This window comes from Aegilops tauschii, chromosome 6 (genome assembly GCF_002575655.3).
Source record: "Aegilops tauschii subsp. strangulata cultivar AL8/78 chromosome 6, Aet v6.0, whole genome shotgun sequence".
Lineage (NCBI taxonomy): Eukaryota > Viridiplantae > Streptophyta > Magnoliopsida > Poales > Poaceae > Aegilops > Aegilops tauschii.
Window position 1 is genome coordinate 143,396,737 of NC_053040.3, and position 22,335 is coordinate 143,419,071.

General features: G+C 46.1%; 1 non-coding gene and 1 pseudogene across 1 annotated transcript; one reads left to right on the top strand and one right to left on the bottom strand.

The window, feature by feature from the left end:
• Nucleotides 1-14,168: 14,168 nt before the first annotated feature.
• On the bottom strand, nt 14,169-19,735 carry LOC141025901 (uncharacterized; annotated as a pseudogene).
• A 1,335-nt stretch (nt 19,736-21,070) lies between these two features.
• LOC120967715 (small nucleolar RNA U3) lies at nt 21,071-21,293 on the top strand. The gene has a single exon (XR_005761439.1). It is a non-coding gene; the product is annotated as a small nucleolar RNA U3 (small nucleolar RNA).
• Nucleotides 21,294-22,335: the final 1,042 nt, after the last annotated feature.

Sequence of the window (22,335 nt, forward strand, 5' to 3'; positions counted from 1 at the left end):
GAGATTATGCAACTCCCGAATACCGGAGGAACACTTAGTGTGCTATCAAACGTCACAACGTAACTGGGTGATTATAAAGATGCTCTACAGGTGTCTCCGATGGTGTTTGTTGAGTTGGCATAGATCGAGATTAGGATTTGTCACTCCAATTGTCGGAGAGGTATCTCTGGGCCCTCTCGGTAATGCACATCACTATAAGCCTTGCAAGCAATGTGACTAATGAGTTAGTTACGGGATGATGCATTATGGAACGAGTAAAGAGACTTGCCGGTAACGAGATTGAACTAGGTATTGAGATACCGACGATCGAATCTCTGGCAAGTAACATACCGATGACAAAGAGAACAATGTATGTTGTTATGCGGTTTGACCGATAAAGATCTTTATAGAATATGTAGGAACCAATATGAGCATCTAGGTTCCGCTATTGGTTATTGACCGGAGATGAGTCTCGGTCATGTCTACATAGTTCTCGAACACGTAGGATCCGCACGCTTAACGTTCGATGACGATCGGTATTATGAGTTTATGTGTTTTGATGTACCGAAGGTTGTTCGGAGTCCCAGATGTGATCATGGACATGACGAGGAGTCTCGAAATGGTCGAGACATAAATATTAATATATTGGAAGGCTATGTTTGGACATCGGAATGGTTCCGGGTGAGTTCGGGCATTTACCGGAGTACAGGGGGGTTACCGGAACCCTCCGGGGAGTGTATGGGCCTTATTGGGCCTTAATGGGAGAGAGGAGGAGGCGGCCAAGGTGGGGGCGCCCCCCCCCCAAGCCCAATCCGAATTGGGGTGGGGGTCGGCCCCCCTTTCCTTCTCCCTCTCTCCTCCTTCCTTCCTCTCCTACTCCAACTAGGGAAGGGGAATCCTACTCCCACCGGGAGTAGGACTCCCCCCATGGGCGCGCCATGAGAGGGCCGGCCCTCCCCCTCCTCCACTCCTTTATATACTAGGGAGGGGGGCACCCCATAGACACACAAGTTGATTGTTTTGCCGTGTGCGGTGCCCCCTCCACAGATTTCCACCTCGGTCATATCGTTGCAGTGCTTAGGCGAAGCCCTGTGCCGGTAACTTCATCATCACCGTCACCACGCCATCGTGCTGACGAAACTCTCCCTTGACCTCAGCTGGATCTAGAGTTCGTGGGACGCCACCGAGCTGAACGTGTGCAGATCGCGGAGGTGCCGTACCTTCGGTGCTAGGATCGGTCGGATCATGAATACGTACGACTACATCAACCGTGTTGTCATAACGCTTCCGCTTACGGTCTACGAGGGTACGTGGACAACACTCTCCCCTCTCGTTGCTATGCATCACCTAGATGGATCTTGCGTGTGCGTAGGATTTTATTTTTTAAATTACTGCGTTCCCCAACACTTAGACCCCCCCCTCACCTGCCCGTGTGGCCGCCGCAAGGCGTGGGGACCTCTCTTTTGCTTTTGCGGCCTTGGTCAACTCCCTGGTTATTGTTTTCACCCAGAGCTCCCCCCACAGGCCATGGCAGATGCAAGTAAGGATGAAGACAAAAGGATCATTCTTTTGGTCACAAATGTGGAGGATGAGGAGGAGGAGGAATGTGCAGTAATCCCCCCACGGTCCACGTACCATTTTATAGACGCTTTGGCGATAGGTGTGCTCTAGCCGCGTATTTTGATTCGGCATGTATGGAAATGAGAGGACGCCATACCATTACGCGTTTCCATGGAGCCTTGGGAAATGGAAGTTGTGCAGGCTATGATAAGTGCGATTTCGTGGTGACTTGGGAGTTGTGAACTTGATGTGGTCAACACGCGTGGGGTAGTTGCTGTCACATTTAATTTCACGGTGGGCAACCAAAAAATGTATACATATGCCTTTTCGCAAGGCGTGTTACAATCTAACGTCGTAGCACCTGTTTACATAAGTTTGGTAGAACACAAGTTAAATAGGCATGTATGGAGTACCGATGTTTACATAAGTTGCAGTTGTAGCGTCTTTCCTGGAGGCGCGAATAGGTAGGCAACAAGAACCTAAGTTTGTCCTGTCCTATCACTTTCTCCTTACATGACGTTCTGGACTTCATTGTTCCAGTCCCAGCAGGTTCTCATAGATGGCCAATGGGAATATCTTTCGCAACTGCTTAGTCTCATACCCCATGAAGAAGTCCCATCGAAGCTGAAGCGGCATAAATCAGACAGAGGGTCATCCCATGTTTCTTTCCAGCGGTGCATTGCGAATAGGCACCTATGCTTCATGAACATCAAGCCCTCGACATCATCACATACTCACATACGTATGGTCAAGGTGAGATTTAATGCATTACAACTTTTGAGTGTTCGATCCTGAAGCAGTACCTGGGTGCATCGTCAGGGTTCGATCGAAGTACTTTACCGTAACATCTGTACCGGGACTGTTGACACGGACTAATAAGATATTACGTCCCAACATTGAGGGTCAGTTACAAGGTTCCATGTAGAAAGTACACTGTTATATTTGTATTTCAAAGAGCTTTCCAACGATACAATTTTGATGACATATAGTTTACATTTTATTAGTTCAATATTTTGGTCAAATTTTAGCGCAAAATGAAAGGGGCCCAAAATACCCGGACGGGGCGAGTAGTATTGAGAGGATTTTGTATTTGCATTCGTTTTTTATATAATTTTCGTCGAAACAACTTTTCAAATTACGGCGCGGATCAACGGCTCTATGCCGCATCTGTGTGCCCCCCCCCCCCCCGATTTTTTGAGACCAAACATTTCTTCTCAGGCCCCACCTGGCCATCCAAAAACTGCTGCATCTCCCTTCATCATTTTATTGCCGAAAATCCTACACCTACGAAGAGAACGTAAGCAAGGTTATGAAACCTTCTCTATAATCTAAACACCCCCCTGATTTTCAGGGGGTGGGCCCCAGCCTCATCCAAAGGCCAATCCTAATTATACACGTCAATTAATACGTAGATTACGTAGCTTGCTTTACGTAAGTCTTGCTCTTTTAATGCTAACCTTCACAGCTGAAAGCATCAGAGGTTGATCATCGGTTATGAAGTACGGAAGCATCCTAGAAGCTGGGAGCACCGGATACGTTCTCCACCGCGGCCTAGTGTGACTAGAGCTCGTTTTCGGAATCTAGACTTCTGAATCCCAGCTTCACTAGGACGAGGGAGCGGTCGCAGCATGCAGCCGGGCGACCAATCCAACGGCGGGCAGAGCAGAGCAAAGTCTGAGAGGCGTTCTGACCAAATTTGGCCGTGTCCTTTGATAAGAAAACCGAGGGTACTCCTCGTGTGTGGGGCGGACCCGAATTGCAGCCCCCTCTTTGACCCAAGCACCCGCGCTACACCAACCGATCACGCCGCCACGTGAGCCCCGCGACGCTTCGAACTACTCATCGTCTATCCACTCAGCACCGGCCGGAAAAATAGCAAACACGCCATTTGCCAAAGGGCGATGCTAGGCACCGGCGCACCGGCCGAACGCTTCGGCCGGTCCAACCCTAGCCGTCCGATCGGCCCGTCCCGATCCGTTGGATCCAATCAGGTCGTTCTCTTCCTCCCCATCTTGCCGCCGCACGCGTTCCCCCCCCCCCCCCGTCGCCGCCCCCTTCGCCCGCCCTCCGGTGGTCGCCGGTCCCCACCCTCGCCGGTCTTCCTCGTCGTCGCCGGACCCTGCCCTCGGCGCCCGTCCTCGTCGCCAGTCCCCGCCCTCGCCGGCTGTGCTCGTCGCCAGTCTTGAAGCACACCGGCACCCCTTGTCGTCACAGCGCCTAGCAGCCGCCACCGTCGCTGCACTGTCGTGTCACCGACGCAGCTCTCAACTCGCTGCTCGCTACCATTGGCGAGTCAGGTTGAAGCTTTTTATCTCATCGGTTGAAGCTTTTCTCTATGCCTGATGAAGCTTTTCTCGCGGATTGAAGCTTTCCAACGTGCCAAATGAAGCTTTTTTCACCTGAGCTTGAAGCTTTTTTCACAAAAGGGTTGCAAGCTTTTTACTCTGCGGTTGCAACAAAAACACATAGATACGCCATGGTCGTCGTCGAAGGAGGATTTTCTCAATCTCTTTTTGAAGCTTTTTCATCTGTGGGTTGAAGCTTTTTGTCAAAACGGTAGTAACTTTTCCTGTATTTCGTTGTCTGGTTGAAGCTTTTTTATCTACTGGATGTAGCAAAAACCTCCAACGGTAGTAGCAAAAAGCCTGCTACGGTTGCAGCAAAAAAATCATTGTCGTCCTCGCGAGGTCGTAGCTCTGCCTGATGGACGTAGCAAAAAGCTTTGCCGGTAGTAGCAAAATCCAACAACGGTTGCAGCTTTCCCTTTTTGTGCAGTGCCATTGAAGCTTTCTATGTCTATGGTTGAAGCTTTTTTCAACGGGTGTTGAAGCTTTTCTAGGTGACGGTTGCAACACTTGTATACGCGGGAGGATCCGGGCGTGGCTGCAGGCAGCCATGGCGGCCGGCGAGAGAGCGCTTCGTCGGCTACGACCCCGTGATGACGATGACGCCGTTTTGCTGCAACCGTAGTAGATTTTTGCTACCACCGGCGATTGAATTCGCTACAACCGGTTCCAGCAAAAATTCACCGTGAGGGGTAGTCTGCCATGGCTGGTTGCAGCTCCGGCGTGGCCGGGTCCGGCGAGGTAGGTAGAGCTCCGATGCATGCGAGGGAGGCGTCGCCGTGGTAGCACCCCGTAGTACCGGTTGCAGCATCTCCCGTTGTCACCGCCCCTCGGTCGCCGGCGAGATGGGATGGTCGCCGGCGAGCTTCGAGCGGGGAGGGGAGCGCGTGGCGTTGCGACCGGGGGGCGGGGGGAGGAGGCGGAAGGGATGGGGAAGGGGTGGGGAGGAGAGGGCAGAAGAAGAGGGCGGCGCGACGCGAGGAAGAGGAAGAGGAAGAAGGGGATTGGGAGGAGCGCGAGCGTACGATGCGCTGCGCGTCGCTTCGATCGAGTGGCCCGCGTGGGACCGGCGGAACGGTTAGGCCGGTGCGCCGTTCCTAAACACTTCCCTTTGCCAAATGCTCGTATCAGCTGTGTTCCGTCGCGAAAAACTGGCAAAATAAAAGGAAGCAATCACTGGACACGAAGGATGGAGCGAGCAGCTCAATCGCTCGCTCACTCGGTCCTGCTGTTTCCCAGTAGGACTAGTGTTTAAGGCATGCCAATTCGTGTCTCCACTCCATACTCTCCTTAAAATTGTCCATGATACCTGCTGTCCTGCAGCTTTGAAAACTGCTCTAGGGGTACGTCGTTTCGGTCACATGCAGGCCTTTTCTTGGGGCAGACGGCCACCGCTGCCCTTCCAAAGCAATTCGTATGATTTGCCACATCATCAGAATTAAACAACACCACTATATTTACCTAAAATCTAAAAAGCGGCCGACCACCATCTAACAGAAACGGGCGGCTGACTCCTGGCCGCACGATCGCGCCAGCGATCGCGCCCGGATCTGCCAGGTGCCACCTGGTTTGAATTGGCCCCGCGCCGCAGTCGTGGGCGGTTGTCCATATCCGGACGTGGGCAGGCCCACCTGTAAGCGGTAGAGGAGGGGAGTAGTGGGGGTCGTGGGCGGCGGTTTTTAAAATCCGTGCCTAAAATCCCTCGCCCGCAGCATGCTCTCTTCCCATTCCGTCTTCGTCTTCCTCCTCGCCATCCTCTCCACCGAACGGGGCATCGCGGCGGAGTGCTCAGGTCGGCGGCGGAACCGCGGGTGGTTCTCCTCGCGGGGGAATCGCTGCTGCTCCTCGTCGTCGGAGGTATGCTCGCCCTCCACTTCTACATGCTTCTCCTCCCTCTATCTATCTCGCGGAGCGCGGATGGTGCCGAAATGTGAGGGGAATGCTCTCTAGGGTTCGGGAACAGTGCAAACTACCCCCGCTTATCCTCGATTTTGGTCACGTTGAGTTCCCTTCTCCTATCTGGTAGCACGCGCCCAACGGTGGTCCGGATCTAAAAGGAGGCGTAGTTCACGGCACGGGGTGGCTGGCCAAGGTCAACGTGTAGTTAGCCAGGGTACGCGGTAGTCGTTAGGTAGAAGGGATGCATGTCCACAGCGCCCGTTGCGCGATTTTAGGGGCGATTTGGCTGTTTAGTTCGTGTTCCGTTCAATTTTGCAGGGGTTTGAGATCTGTTCATGATTCTTAGTCATTCTGCAAGTTGTATTAGATGTGTGCAATGTTGTCTGCAATGCATTGGTTGATTTTGTAGTTGGTGTTCAGAGATTTAAGTGGTTAGTTGCACAAAATTCTCCCCAGTTGGTTGCGTCCATATAGTACTTGGCTGTCCATATGCTCTGCAGTTGTAGCAGTTGTCTTGGTCAATTGGCTCACTGCTTGTACTAGTTGGTTGTCTATACGGTGTTCAGTTGCACAAGTTGCCTGCTACGTTGGCTGCATCACTTTTACTAGTTGACTGTTCATATGTTATACACTTAAGCTAGTTGCTCTACTTAGTTGGCTTTGCTGTTTCCCCCTCTGCTGTGCGCAACTAGGGACTCTTGTTTGTGTAATTTAGCACCAATGCTTGCCAGTTTTCCAATATAGTCTACCCAATCTGCCAACCTTGTGGTGGCTGTGGTGGTTCATGTGTTTTCTCCTGCTTTGTGCAACTAGGGCCCCTTGATTGTGCAAATTAGTACCAATGCTTGCCAATTTTCCAATTTAATATTCTCAATGTGCAAGTCTTTGTTCTGGATGTGGTTGTTTTGATGTGTTTCCCCTCATGTGTGCAACTAGGGACGCTTATTTTTGCAAATTAGCACTAATGGTTGCTAATTTTTCAATATAGTATAGCCAATTGTTTTGCTGGATTTTTTGCTTTGCATTTTTAGCTTGTTTCAGTTTGCACAAGTTATCATACTGAGCTTGTTGCCTTTAGTTAACTATTTTCTGCCTAGTTATTACTTGCCACAGTTGGCAAGTAATAACTAGGCAGAAAATAGTTAGTTGGCTTATATGATGTCCAGTTTGCACAAGGTTTACTGCCCAGTTGGCTGCATCATTGTAGTAGTTGGTTGTCCACATGTTTTTTGGTTTTTTGCAATATGTGTCCTGCTTATGTGTAGATGTCTGCAGATCAAAGCAACCTTCTATGATTTCTATAGTTTGTTTCCGCATCTTCTAACTATGTTTTCTTTTGTTGTAGTTCCTCCCGCAGGGCAAAAATGGTTATAATAGGAGGAGATGCGGATGACAATGAAGAAGATGTATTTTTTTCACTTTTTTCTGTGTTTTTGAGTTGTTTTCAACTTATGCACGTATGCTAATGTCCTTTTTTCATGTTTTTTTGTTGCTTAATCAGCGTTCTGGAAGTCGGTCGCTTCACCGGAACTCGAAGCGTCCTGCTAATCGCCAGCCATGACCTGCGCGGAGTGTTGAGCAGGGAGAGGATGTTGAGGTAAGTGGCATGCTAATGACACAAGCCCATTTTTTCTTTTTGTTTGGGTCATATAACATTTTTTGTTTTTTCCCATGCTCATGTTTTTTATTTTTTTTCTTAGGATGTTGATCAGTTCCGTGTTGTAAAGCGGACTAGACGTGCAGCACTTAGAAAGGGAGCCGAGTCATCTTCTAGGGTAAGTAAATTCTTGAATATAAGTATTTCTCGCTTTTTAGACGCTGATGAAATTATGCAGCCGTTTGCACCACTATTTTTGTTTTTAGTTTGTCAATAACAACCTTGTAGTTGACATCTCTGGTCATCTTGATCTAAATACAGTTGACATTAGTTGGCATTAGTTGGCATCTTGGAGTTGACAAGTTGGCATCTCATAGTTGACATCACTGGTCCATTTTTTGTGCAGGCAGCAGTTGCTGGAGGAGTTGTCGCATCTTCCGCAGCTGATGCTGAGGTATGTGGTTTTTTGTGTGTTTATGAGCTATTGAACAGTTCCTTGCAAACCTTTTTTTTAGTTGTTGTTATCTTGTTGCAATATCATTTCTTATTGTTGCACATCCCCTAGAACTTTTTGTAGTTGCCAGGTCTCGTATATTTTCTTAGTTTTTTTAAGGTTGCACACTGGTAGTCTTCAGTTGTCCTGATGAGCTTTATTAGTTGCACAAATACATCATATTAGTTGGCATGATCCATTTTATGAATATATAGCTTTTTCCAATACTGATCCAAATGATGATTGCTAGTTTTTTTTTCATTCCTGTTTTTTCTCTTGTGTTTAATCTTTCCTTAATGTTTTTATTTTCTCATCAATAGGCCAGCGGTGAAGGAGTTGAGGTAGCTGCAGGGGAAGATCTGCAGCGACCATCACAAGCGGGCAGGATAAGGGCATCACCAGCACGGTTTGCAAACTTCAACAGCTCTCTATCCCCACCACAGAAGTCAGAGCTAGTTTCGAGGTTGTTCGGGGGCTATTGAACTTATCAGACACACTTCCAGCGGACCTCACTAAGTTCCTGGTGCAGTCCTACCAGCCACAGACCTCTGAAATGGTTTTCCCAGGAAGGGGAAGGATCCGTATCGATGCTGATAGTGTTCACATGGTATTTGATCTCCCAAACAGGGGTGAAAAAGTCAGATATTTAGTTGACAAGGATGCCACTAGGAGATTCAGACAGGCTTTCAACATAACTGGAAATTCTCACCCCCAGATCACTACATGGTGCAAGATAATTCAGGATATGGCTGGAAGAACGGAACACATTCTTTATGGCCTGGCTTGCGGTTGCCTTCAGCACTTTTCTAGCACCAACCACGGCCTTGAAGCTCAGCCCAACGTGCTACGGACTTGTGCTAGATCATCAAATGCTTAACAACACAAACATCTGCCTCTTTGTAGCAGAACACATTAATGAAGCTTTCCGGAACATGGACCAGGAGAAGCAAACCGTCTGCTGCTGCTTGTATCACTTGATGGTTAGTGAAAACGACCACTTCCATCTGTTCTTGTTCTTTTGTGCAGTTATAGTTTGCTGAAATACTCCTAATAATAACTGAACTTGGCTTTTCTTTTGTTGGGTTTGGTGCAGATACTATACCTTGATGCGCTCGTCCATGACATCCCAGTAAGCAACTGCGCGATACGAGCGAATGCATGGGATAGTATTCTAATTGCCAAGGTGATCAAGAAGGATACTATATCTCCTGGTGTGTTCGGCAAATTACAAGTGAGTTCTTTTTTTTCAACAGTGTCTTCTTTTTATGTTCTTTTGATGTCTAGTCACTTTTTTGGAAATTGCACAAAAAACTGTCATCAGTTGGCACAACAATGCATGTAGTTGCACAGCTTGTAGCTTTAAGTTTGGCATCTGCACACATATTCATTTTTAATTGGCACACCATCTTTTTTAAGTTGCACAGTTTTACTAATCTTGTTGCACAGATGTGTGGCATCAGTTGGTAGAAACTTTTTTAGGTGCCATGTGGGTTGCACAGTTTTTGTGTCTTTGTTCAGTTGCATATATGTATAGTCGAATTGTCTACCCAGTATCTTGTTGTAGTTGCACAGGTTATAATGTTTGGTTTCGTTCAACACACAAATATGTTTTGATAACCTTGTTCTTTTATTTTTCTCTTTTTTTACATCAGCTTAAAGAGGAGTATAGAGGCATGGAGCAGACACCACTGTTTGGTGGAATTTTGCAAGCTGAAGCATTCGTGGCATCCAAGTTACCAATAACCTACAATCCGCAGGTTAGTCTTTTGCATACAGAAATTTGTACCACTTAGCAACATTTTTCTTTTGGCTGATGTATGTTCAGTTGGACATGTATAACTTTTGTAGTTGCGAGAATATAGGATTCAGTTGGCTGTAATGTATGTTCAGTTGCACATATAAGCTTCTTTAGTTGCACATGTTCTTTGGACAGTCAAAGTGTTCGTTTGCAACCATTGACATCAAGCTGGCAGAATGCATGTTTTTAGTTTGTGCCACAGTGCATGTGTAGTTGGCTAGAATCATGTTTTTAGTTGGCCAGAAAGTGTGTCTTAGTCGGTTTTTGCTTATCACATCATGGTCAGTTACAGACATTTTACTTTTTAAATTTTTTTCTAACTGAATCAGTACTGAATCTTTTTTTTTTGTGTTGATGCAGAAAAAGGCAAAGATTGCAAAAGTGGTCAATGACCTGTGCAAGGCTGTAACTGAATAGGTTGGCACCTTCATTGAAGCAGTTGCCAAGATCGATGACGAGGAACCAGATATTATCCTTACGTACAACAGTCATCAATGGGAACCAGGCCGTCACATCGTGCTCCAAAAAAAAGAGACGGGGGTCAACTATACAAGAAGAAGAAGAGTTTGTTGAGGAGGAGTCAGAAGAAGATGAGGAAATGGAAGCAGCGATAGATGTTGACGATGACGAGGACACATATGCGGATGAATCAGAGGAGGAGGACAATGAGGAGGATGACAAAGAAGAAGATGCAGAGGAGGAGGAGGAGGAAGAGGAGGAGGAGGAGGACAAAGAAGAGGAGGAGGACAAAGAAGAAGAGGACAAAGGAGAGGAGGAGAACAAGGAAGAAGATAGCGAGGCAGAGGAGGAGGAAGAGGAAGAAGAAGATGAGGCCAAAGAGGGGGACGGGGACAGAGGTGGAGCAGTTGATGGCACTGAGGGGGGAGAAGACAAAGATACAACAGTTGATGGCAGCGAGGGGGAAGAAGATGACGATGAAGAAGACGAGGATGGTGATGGTGATGATAAAGGGGGATCCAATGGAGGCAGCGACAGCAGCGATGATGATGATGACAATGCCCCTGGTTCTGGTGGTACAGGCGGCAACACATCCAGGAGGACTAGGAGCTCTGCCACCCCTTCCAACAGCAGCAATTCATTGAGCAGCAGGAGCACACTACAGATGTTGATTGACAAAACTTGCTGGAAAGACATGGATTTGCCGAAGTCAAAGAAAAATGATGAAGCAGAGTCTCAGGGCAGCATTGATATGTTCAAGCTCTGCAACTTGAAGCCAGCTTTGCCAACCACCTTTCCCGTGCCAGATTTTAGCGACAAGAGATGTGTGAGAAGATCAACTTTGCCATTTATCAGAGCATGTTCTTATCAAGTGACACTGAAAAGTATCAAATTGATATGGAGGAAGCAGGAAAGGGTCTTGACTGGGTTCATTCAAAGAAAAAATACAAAGAATATTTGAAGGAGCTTCCAGATATAAGCTCGAGCAAGAGCAACGCACCATCTGTTTCAAACCCTCACGTGGCCCAGAAGTGCAAAGCAGTCTCAATGAAGAAGAATCTGCAGTTGCCTCAAACCAAGGAGAAGATGGTGAGTGCAGATGCTGAAATAAATGTGGTCAAGGAAGCTGTGGTTCAAACTGATATGCCAACTGTACTGAGCAGAGAGCCAACCAACATCACAGGTGTTCAACGGATCAAGGGGAAGACTCCTCTTTCAGCAGTCCCACCTAAACCACCTAAGCAGCAAAATATTGTCAAGTTTGCCAAGGGCACAACGGGGGAACAAGGCACAAAAGGGTTGGGGTTCAGAGACGAGACAGAACTGCGCGCCGCAGCCATTGATGCAGGGGTGCCAAGTTCTGCTAGGTTGCTGCAAACTCAGATTGGAAAGATGCCAACTACAGATACCAGTGTGCCAACTGATGTGCCAGTTAGCAGCGTGGTCACAGTCAAAACCACCACTGCAACTGCAAGCCCCAAGGTGTCTACTCATAAAGATGCTTCAATGCCAAAGACGAAAGGAGGTGATCAAACTACCAAAGTGTCGTCCCCAAGAGCTAGCACACAGCAGCCAAGCAAGCCTGCATCACCAAGAGCTGACTGTCAGCACTCATTAACACAAGAGGATGTATTCAACATTATAAGTAGGTGCAAGCCTCCAAGGCCGCCAACTACAACACTACTGTGAACCAAGTCAGTGAATGATGCACCCGTGTATGTGCCGCAAGGAGATGCCCTGTGCCTTGAACCCATACGGAGATCAAACTCTTACACCTTTCATGGCGACGGGTTCTGCGATGCACCATCTTTTGACCTTGGCATAGATGGTGATGCTCCAGCACCTGCTCCAGCAGCAGAAACAGCAGAAACAACACATGCTCCAGCAGCAGAAACAGCGGAAGCTGGTGCTGTTGGCATAGATGAGGGTGAGTTGGACCTAGCAGCTTTGAATGAAGGATGCGCTGCTGGTGATGCTGGCAAGGCAATAGCTCAAGAGCCGGATGTTGGATCACCAGACAATTACCACACCCCGATATACGCAGAACCAGAAGTTGGCACGAGCAGTTCTTCAGGACCACCTGTTGCACGAAGACAGAGGAGGGTAATAAGGCCTGCAGCATCTCAAAGGTCTTCATTCATTGACTACAACAAGAAGAAGACGTTCACATCCAATGAGGCAGTCAACAAGCTTTACGTTGCCCTCTTGTATTGGGTCAGGCATCACCCAGGAGCAAATGATGAGGCTACCAGGTAAACCAACTCCCCACGGCCTACATACATATCTTTTTCAGTTGCACAGGACCAGCCACTTAGTTGTGCAGAAAGCAGAGCATGTTGCACAGAACTGTGCTTTTAGTTGCACACTATTCTGTTTTAATTTCATACACATTTTTTTTGTTGCTGTGACCCTTCGAGCTAACTTGTCTTTTTATTTCTTTGAAAAAAATTCAGCCCTGAGATAATCAGGTATGGTACTTTCTTCATTTCTTTAAAGGAGTTAGTTGATTCCATGAAGCCGGTTCAATGGCTCTCAAGAATTGTTATTGAGACTGGAATCTTACACATCATGGCTAACTTACTAGAAGGGTCAAAGAAGGTTGTTATGCCACTGAGGTTTTCTGTAAGTTTCTTCAAAACCTTTTTCCCCTCTTCTTTTTCTGTAGCACTTTTGTTTACCAATTCAGGGAATCCTTTAATCTAGTAAGTAGTTTGAGGCATGCTTATAATCTCTGCAGACCAATTTACAACAAGGGATCCACAATGTGAATGAGATAAACAAGAAGTTTGAATACAAGAACCGTCTGGACAAGCAAGACTTGGTGAGTGTTGTGCCCACATGATCCATCTCTTAGTTGGCACTCATAACATGTTCAGTTGCACATTGGCAAGTACTTTCTACCAACCTGTTTTAACTTCACCAAGTCTTTACTGTTTTTTCTTACCTACAACGTGTATCTGTGTCTGAATCATTGACGCGTGCAGGTCATGCTGCCAGTGCTCGAGTGCGCTGATATAAATGATAAGGAGGGAGGGAGGCATTATTGGGTTTTCAATATAAACTTGAGGGACGGACGCTTCGAAGTTCTTGATTAAAGCAGGAAGCTGGACAACATTGAGCTCATGAACACCGCCTCTACCATCACGGGTACAGTACGCCACCTATGGAGGAAGCATTACCCAAAGTTCAGCATCGAGCACTTCCAGATTATTGACATTGACATACCGAAGCAGCTCGGCAAGTAAGACATTAAGCATGGCATTCTTCTCAATTTCTTACCATGAATTTGTAGTTTTTACATTTTTCTAATTGTGCAATCTTTAGTTTTTTAAGACACAGAACTAGTCTGCAATCTATTTTTCATTTTTTATGAGTTTCTCAAGGATTATCTAGTCAGTTTGCACAGTGCCACATAAGCAGTTGCACAGTGGCACATAAGTAGTTGCACAGTAGAATATCAGTAGTTGCACAGTGGCACATAAGCAGTTGCACAGAGTGCATTATCTTTATTGTTTTTTTTCGTGACAAATTTTCTTTTTTACCCACTGCAGCAATGAGTGTGGGCTATTCGCACTACTTAACACCACTGAGTGGAATGGTAGCCAACTACCCAACTACGAACCCAAGGAAGTACTCAACATCAGGAAGAAGCTGGCATATGATTGGGTCACCAGCCCGCACAACTCCGCCCCATGGAGGAAGTTGCTCAGATACGACAAGGACTAGGTCAGTACACTTTTTCTTTCTCTGCCCCATGGAGGAAGTTGCTGGTTTGCAGAATTTTTGAGCAGATTTTGTAGTTGCACACTAGTAGTAATTCCAATTTGCAACTCATTATCATCACTTTTGTTGACACATTAGGAGCAATGGACATACAATTGTACAACAACTAAATATTTAACCAGTTGCCAACAAAGGCACAAATAGCAACTGCTTATTTTTACAGAGTGCATGAACTAATTCATGGAGCATAAATTAGATAAGAGAAAGCATAGATCCTGAATGTGTCAACTTGGTCCCAACATTGCTCAAAAACCATCACAGCAGCCTGAGTGGACACACACCAGCAGTGTGCTCTGTAGATTGGCACTGGCTGCATTTGTTTTTCTTCTTTGGGTGTAGCTCCAGCGCCGATTTGTACTGTCGACTCTTTGCCTACCCTTTGTAGTAGACCTTGGAGGATCCCTGGGCACAAAATCATCAGGAGCTTGTGCAGGGGATGCAGCCTCCAATGGGGTAGTAGGACCATCACGATCACCTGTGCAATAGTCATACAAAAAGTTTTAGTATTTTTGTTGTTGTGCAATCAGCACTGATGTTCTCTGCAACCACACAACCCATGTTGTGCAACTAACTTGTTGATGTGTGCAAGTTAAGTTCAAAAAACACACCTGTAGTAGCACGGCCAGTCATGGTACTTGGATTGTAATCACCTATGGGCAGAACAGGAAAAACAAGTTAGTTTTTTATCTTGATGCTCAAACTAACATAGGCACGCAACTAGGTAGCATCTTCTGTGCAACTGGCCGGGCACTATGATGTGTGCAACTGAAGTCACACACGTAGTTTTGTATGGAGTTGGGGTAGGTATTTTACCTGGGTGATGAGCCTCCTGAGTACTGCCTGTAGGTCCATTGGGAGGAGCACGCGGGGCACTGCTCGTTGGGCCAGGCGAGGGAGGAGGTCTTTGAGGGTTGTCATCACCTATAGCCAGAACAGGACAAACAAGTTAGTTGTATTATCTTGATGCTCGAACTAACACAGCGTGCACAACTAGGTAGCCTGTTATGTGCAACTGGGGCACCATGATGTGTGCAACTAAAGTTACACACCTAGTTAGATGGGGAGTTGGGTCAGGTAATTACCTGGACAGCGAGCCCCCTGAATGCTGCCTGTAGGCCCATTGGGAGGAACACGCAGGGCACTGCTGGTTGGGCCAGGCGGGGGGGGAGGTGGCGGAGCATGCCATGTACGGCCAGGAGGTGGTGGAGGTCCTCGGGGGTTGCCATCACCTATAGTCAGAACAGGAAAAACAAGTTAGTATGTTATCTTGATGCTCGAAGTAACACAGCGTGTGCAACATGGCAGCCTATTCCATGCAACTGGGCACCATGATGTCTGCAACTGGGCACCATGATGTGTGCAACTGAAGTTACACACCTAGTCAGATCAAGAGTTGGGGCAGGTAATTACCTGGATGATGAGCCCCCTGAGTGCTGCCTGCAGGTGCAGGAGGTCCTCGAGGGTTGGCATCATCTGATGGCCCTGTAGCAGCAGTTGTTTTTTCTTTTTCTTGGACTTGTTCAGGTGGCCAATCTCGGTACGTGCTCCGCGCATATGCTTGTATACAATTTCCTGTACTGCATCAGAGCCACTTGCAAATTTGGCTAATTTCTGAAAATCGAATATCATGTTTCTCTCCCTTATCTGCTTATTTGATTGAGGGGGCATTTCATCCAGTTGCTCATACCCGGTCCCTGGCGCACTAGGGACAGCAGTAGGTGTCCATCGTCTTAGCATGTACCTTTCTGGTATGACATCAACTCCAAGATGGGTGAACACCTTGAGGATGTGGCAACAAAACATGCCGTCCTTGTCCATTTTGCAGCACTCACACAAATAGGAATCCTCCTCCACCCTTGCCTGCACCAAGTAGTTTCGAGAACCATATTTGGCAACAAATTCCTGGTTTGGTCTGAGTTCAAAAAGGTCAGCACCAACTTGGAACGCATTATAACGTCCTATCAGCTCAAACTCTTCTCTGAACTTGCGGTAAAGGTCCCTAGTGTAGGCTTTGTAAGCTTGCCTCTCTATTGGGAAGTTGGACCATAGCTCAATCTCAAGGTGTTCTGTCCTGTAATCATTGCAGCCTTCCTTGGCAAGGATGTGGTTCTGAATTGTTCATATTTCTTGACGAAGTTCAGCATTGAGTTGTGTGGGTTCACATATCTTTTTAGGACGGCGTTGAACCCCTCACTACGTTGTGTAGACTGTAGGAAGGGGAAGAACCTGTGTTTGAAGTAGCACGGCACCCAAGTTAACCTGTATTCGTACAACTTCTCAAAGTGCGTGTGTGTCATAGCCTCGTACTTCATCATTAACCCAGCCCAATTCTACTCAAACTCGCTTATAGTGAAGCTGAAGTCAACACACTTGTTGAAATCATCAGAGAGCCCTGGATTCCGACACAGCAGCCAACCAACTTTTTCCAGAGCCTTTTTCATGATGTGCCATCGACAACAGCGGTGCACGGTGGTTGGAAAGGTGCTCTGTATTGACTGCCTCATTGCAACATCCTGATCGGTGATGAAGTTGTCAGGAGGTTTGCCATCCATAGCCTCTAGGAATGCTCCAAAGACCCAATCAAAGCTCGATGCCAACTACTGCCTCACAAATGCGCAACCCAGCATGAAAGATTGGCCATGTCGGTTTATTCCTATGAAGGGCGCGAACGGCATATTGTACATGTTGGTCATGTAGGTGGTGTCAAACGATATGCAATCGTGGTACGCCTCCGCATAAGCTTTTCGAGCTGTGCCATCCACCCAAAATATGTTGACAACTCTATCCTCTTCATCATATTTCACCTTATAGAAGAAGTCTGGATCGGTTTTTTGTATATCCTTGAAGTGCGCAATTGTCTCAATCAGATCACCCTCCTTTGTGTCATCTCTACGGAAACTTGTACATAGATTTGTTATGGCCTTTGGTCCGAATGGCACCATCATCTCAGATCCATAGAACTCTGCCATTACATGCATCATACGTCCTGCATAATACAAAAAGAAACAATATACATTTTATTAGTCGTACGAATGCACATATCCAGCTGCACAATAATACGATATGAGTTGGCACAGAAGATAGTTGCAGGAAATTGACAACCAGCTGCCCCTTTTATAAAACACTTTCATTTTGCACACAGGACATTATGTAGGCGCACTGTGAAGGTGATCTAGTTGCACAGGAACATTATGTAGTTGCACGGTGAAGGTAATCTAGTTGCACACTTAAGGCATTTTAGTTGCACACCAGTAACATAACAGTTGCACACTGGACTGCCTAGAGGGAAACTTAATTCTGTAAGGGATATAGGAACACACCTGTAGTCAAGTTGCAGTTATACAAGATGCGCAAAAACTCCTTTTCATCAGGAGAGATGCCTTGGTGGGATCTCAAGTATTTGGACAATGAAGGTTTGTTCACCAGCGGATGATTGTGGTCACGAACAAAATGCGTCACCTCCCATCACCCATCCATTAGCTTCACCAACATTTTCGCTTTGCATTGAGTCTGCTTTATTGTCTCGCGTTTTCGTTTCTTCTTTTTCTTACTAGCACCAGCCTCCTCTTCAGCAAAGATTGGAGGTTCATCTTCCATTTCCTCATCAGTGTCAACAGGTATTGGATCTGGTATAGGGTCCAGGATAGGAGGAGCCTCAGCTCCACCATCATCAGCTTTTGGCTTCTTATACTTGTTGCAGCAAAACTGCTGTTTTACCAATACATTGCCTGTCCGCCTAGAGGTGTTCATTTTGACAGAGAAACCCATCCATAAGGCGTAGCTGTTGTAGTGATCCTTAGCAATTTGAAGGGTGTCAAACCTCATGCCAACATAGGGTTCCATTGGCTGAGAACCAGCCTCATCTTCTCCTTCTTCTCCTTGCACAGCACCGTCAACAGCGCCAGCACCGAGCTCAGTCCTGGTTGGACCAGGAACATTTGCCGCGGTGCCCGTGTCATCAAGAGTATGACTCTCTGACTGCAAAGACACCACTACAGGGACACCACGGGTTGATGACTGCCCTGCCACATTGTCATGGCCCATAGGGTTACGCCCACGACTTGTCTGCGTGTAGTAAACAGAGCGCCCATTTTCTGTCAAATTCCCTTGCGGTATGCTGGGTTGTTGCTGATCCATATCACGAGGAAGCTCATTGAGATCAGGAGGCAACTCATTGAGATCAAGCATTTTTTTCCTTTTTCAGGCTGCTGCCACACATGCACTGCATATACAAAACAAGGAAGTAATGTCAAGTTTTAATCATCAAAGAGTGTTTGAAACAACCTAAAAACTTAGTAAATAGGTAGTTGCACACCATTTTATGACAATCTTAGTTCAAAAAGCAACATCTCTATAGCAGAATCTTTTATTTATAACAGGTATGCATTTTTTTGCACAGCCTTGTTATGTTAGTTGCACAGTTTGCAGTAAATAGTTGGCAAGAACATGACTTTTTTTAGTATAGAGTTTCTCTGACTTTTCCCTCTGTTTGTTCCAATGATCTGCAGGTTTTCTGTTGGCAAGCAGCTGATCTAGATTTTTCTGCTCATAATTTGATGCCACAATTGAGACGGTGAAATCCAGGTGAAAGAAGAAAGAAGAATTGGATGACAGACTATAGAGATATGTTTTTCGTCGCTGTTTCTGTTTCTACTTCTAGTATATTGAACATATTTTTTACACTATAGCTTTGCAGTAGGTTTGGCACCAGAGTATATGTGTGGGACAAGATTATATGCGTGACTACTTTAATATTTGGTTTGTGGTTTCGTTTGCTATGTACAAAAGTTTCTTATGTTTTCGCTGTCGTACTACAAATTTTTGGTTTTGGCTAGAATAGATGTCTCAGTTGGCCAGGATGCATTTTTTCAGTTGGCCAGCATGCATGTTCAGTTGGCTAGAATAGATGTTCCAGTTGGCGAGGATGCATATTCAGTTGGCCAGCATGCATGTTCAGTTGGCCAGGATACATGTTTTTATTGCACATGGCCAACTAAAAATACATGTTCAGGATACATGTTCAGTTTTCTATAGTGTTCACTCAAAATACATGTTCAGGATACATGTTCAGTTTTGCCTAGCATGCATGCTGAGTTGACAGAATACATGTTCAGTTGGTTGGGATGCATGTTCAGTTGCACACTTATGCATTTTCCGTTGACTACAATGCATGTTTAGGTTTTTGGCTAGAATCATGTTTCAGTTGGCCACTGAACTTGCTTTTGTTGGCTTCTTTAACACATCTAGGTGGGGGAAACTTGGCTGGCATGCATGTTAGAAAAATGTTCAGTAAAGTTGGTCTCAAACCATGTTTGGTGTGCAACTAAACCTAATGACTTGTGTTTAGTTGCACAAACCAGGAAACCGTAGGCCTCTATCCATGATTAGTTGCACAACAATTCGTGGTACTTCTTTTCAGTTGCAGATATGACACTGATGGGGGGAGGGTGGTGTTATTGGAGGGGTTATTTGCCAGGTCCACCTCTTTTTGAAGCAGCTTCTCCATGGATTTTTGCTAGATCCATGGAGGAAGGGGGGAAGCAGCTTCTCCGGGGGGTTGACATATGCAGTAGAAGAAGGGGGGAAGTGAAGAGGGGCAGAGGGAGGGAAATTACCTGCCCTGATGTTGCTGCCTGGTATGGATCTGACCACCCTGCCCTTAGATCTTTTCTGAAGCAGGTTCTTCTTCTACTTTGGGGCTGCAATGGCTGCTGTGTAGGAGGAGGAAGAAGGGCCTTGGATCCCTTCTTTCGTGGAGAGGAAGAAGGAACCGTGGTGGCGTGGGCGACGTGGGAGGGCTGGGTAGGTACAGCTGGCCACATGGGGGAGGACTTTTCTTCTCGTTCTATTTGTGCGTATCACGAGCAGCCGCTCGATCGCGGGGGTTGGTGCTCAGTTTCCTTTTCTGGAGCGCGGGACCGCGGGGGAATAGGTACTTACCTTTTTAGGCCGGCCGCTCCATCGCACTAGTGGGCAGCCGGCCGCCCACTAGACGCGTCCCTATATTTAGGCGTAGTTACCCCAAAAAGATCATCAAAATGTACTGGAGTCCGAGTTCGATCTATGCTGTGGGCTCGCCAGCTCGCCGCTCCACTAGATCGTCAGTCTTTTCAAAATGTAGTAGCAGCCCACTATGAAACAGTCCTGCATTTTCGAGTGGACCGAGCAAGCTTGTTCTCCGAAACCGTCCTACATTCATGTTGACACGTGGCATCTGGTAAGGTGGGTCTCACATGAGGATAAAAAGAACGAAATAAATTGTATTTTACCGATTATTTTTATGCGTACATATTAACAGTAAATTGCGATAAAATTATGGTATAACTATCTTTTACTGATCTAGATATTTCGGTACTTTCGTCCTGAGAGATGATCATTTCATCAATAATTACTTCATTAATTTATGATGCACTATGCGGCATAAACGTGACGTCGATAGTTAGGTTAGAATTATCAAAATATTATGAGTATGATGACATACCATATCAATCACATGTTAATAGGGTAATTGTTGTTCAAGCTCCTTTTAAAAGAAAAATGCCTTAAATTTTCAGATGAAGAGTTTGAGGATCGGAGTCCTATAAAAAGTAAAATCAACCCTTTTACATTACCGGCCGACCAATTTTAGATATATTTCTTGTCTTCAAACATGCTTACTCCATTCGTTTCAAAATAACTGAAGTTATATATTTGTCCTAAGTCAAACTTCATAAACTCCGCACAAGTCTATATACAAAATACATCAACATCTATGACACCAAATTTGCTTCATTAGATTCATGATGACATATATTTTTTTATATGATATATATTTGGTATTGGGGATCTTATTATATTTTTTTATATACTTGGTCAAACATAAAAATCTTAGACTGGGAACAATCCTAAAACTTCAGTTACTTTGGAATGGAGGGAGTACATGATAAATGAATGCATGCATACATCATTGATGTTCCACGCCATGTTTTGGTAAAATAGGAAATATATATTGTATATCATATGTAAAAAAGAATAGTGGGAGTTTTTGCAAAATTAAATAGGAAGTTTTAGGATTGTTCTTGTGGGAGTTTTGGTAAAATAGGAAATTTAAATTTACATTAGTGGAAGTTGATATGTAGCGTACCAGTGCAAAAGTATGTTCAAAATAAGATACTGGGACGACCTTACTTGAACAGGATCTATTCTATAGGCTCGTACGGCTGCATCCTTTACCAATAAGGAGGCAAGCACTTCAGTCTGGTTGATGCATTCTGACCTCTAGGCCAGAGCGTGATTAACGGCCTGGAATTCACCTGATGGGTGCCATCCGACTGCTGTAGAGGATCGTTTCTATTCCTGTTCACACTGGTGCATGGTGGCTCAGAGGTTGTCTGATAGACTAAAAAAAGATACTGGGAGTTTTCGGAAAAAAATATATAGGGTTAGAGGGAGAGTCGTGCTTCTATCTTTGCTTGTCTTCGTCCATGTCGTGCGTTGTGAAAGGCTGGGCAAAGCACTGTTGCGTAGATCCACCCAATGAAACACAATTGCCGCCATGGAGAACAGTGGCCGGCAGCGGCCGGCAAATAGGAAATTGGCAGTCACATCTCACATGCATGCATACATGCCACCGGAGGGGAGACGTGTGCTCCCCCACGACATCGTCACACGGAACAGTTGCATCTCTGAGCACGCACGAACGTACCCTACCAACACAGCCAGCGGGGCGACTATTCCTGCGTTTGATCAAATCGTCAAGGATACTTTATGAGTATATCGATCGGGCAGCAGGGGTGTCCCGGCCGTAGCCTTTTGTCCGGAGGTGCCTAAGCCTAACGGTGCACATAGACAGAGCTAGCTAACGTGCACGGTCATGAGTGGTGGGAATGTTGTCCCCGAAGTTTACCAAACCTACAGTACGTCCAAAATAGTACTACTTCGTTTACGGAGGGAGAACGTGAAAATGGATGAAACCGGTTCTTTTTTTTCGAAACTTCAACAGAAAATGACCCCGGTCTGAAAATATTTCACAAACTGACCCTTTTGCATGATGTCCGTGGCTAGGACGCCGTGCTAGATGTCGCTACCATGGCACCCAACCCGGGTCATGCAAAAATGGGCTAGTTTGTGAAATACTTTCACATCGAAGTCATTTTGTGTTGAAGTTTTAGAAAAGGGTCAGTTTCTTTTACAGGGAGAACTAGGCAGGCAACATTGTACATGGTGCGGCCAGTCATGCACTCATGTAATAGCCACATCGAAGGCGGCACATGCAACAAACTCCCGTGCTTGTACTGCATGCCATTGTGCTTGTAAGTTGTAACAAACATTCTGGGACGTGTCTACCGAGCGGCCGGTGGCTCGGTAGCACTCCAGGGCAGCCTTCCCTTTTTAGTATATTTTTGTCCTAATCAAACAGATTAGGAAACATTTTATCCTCCTA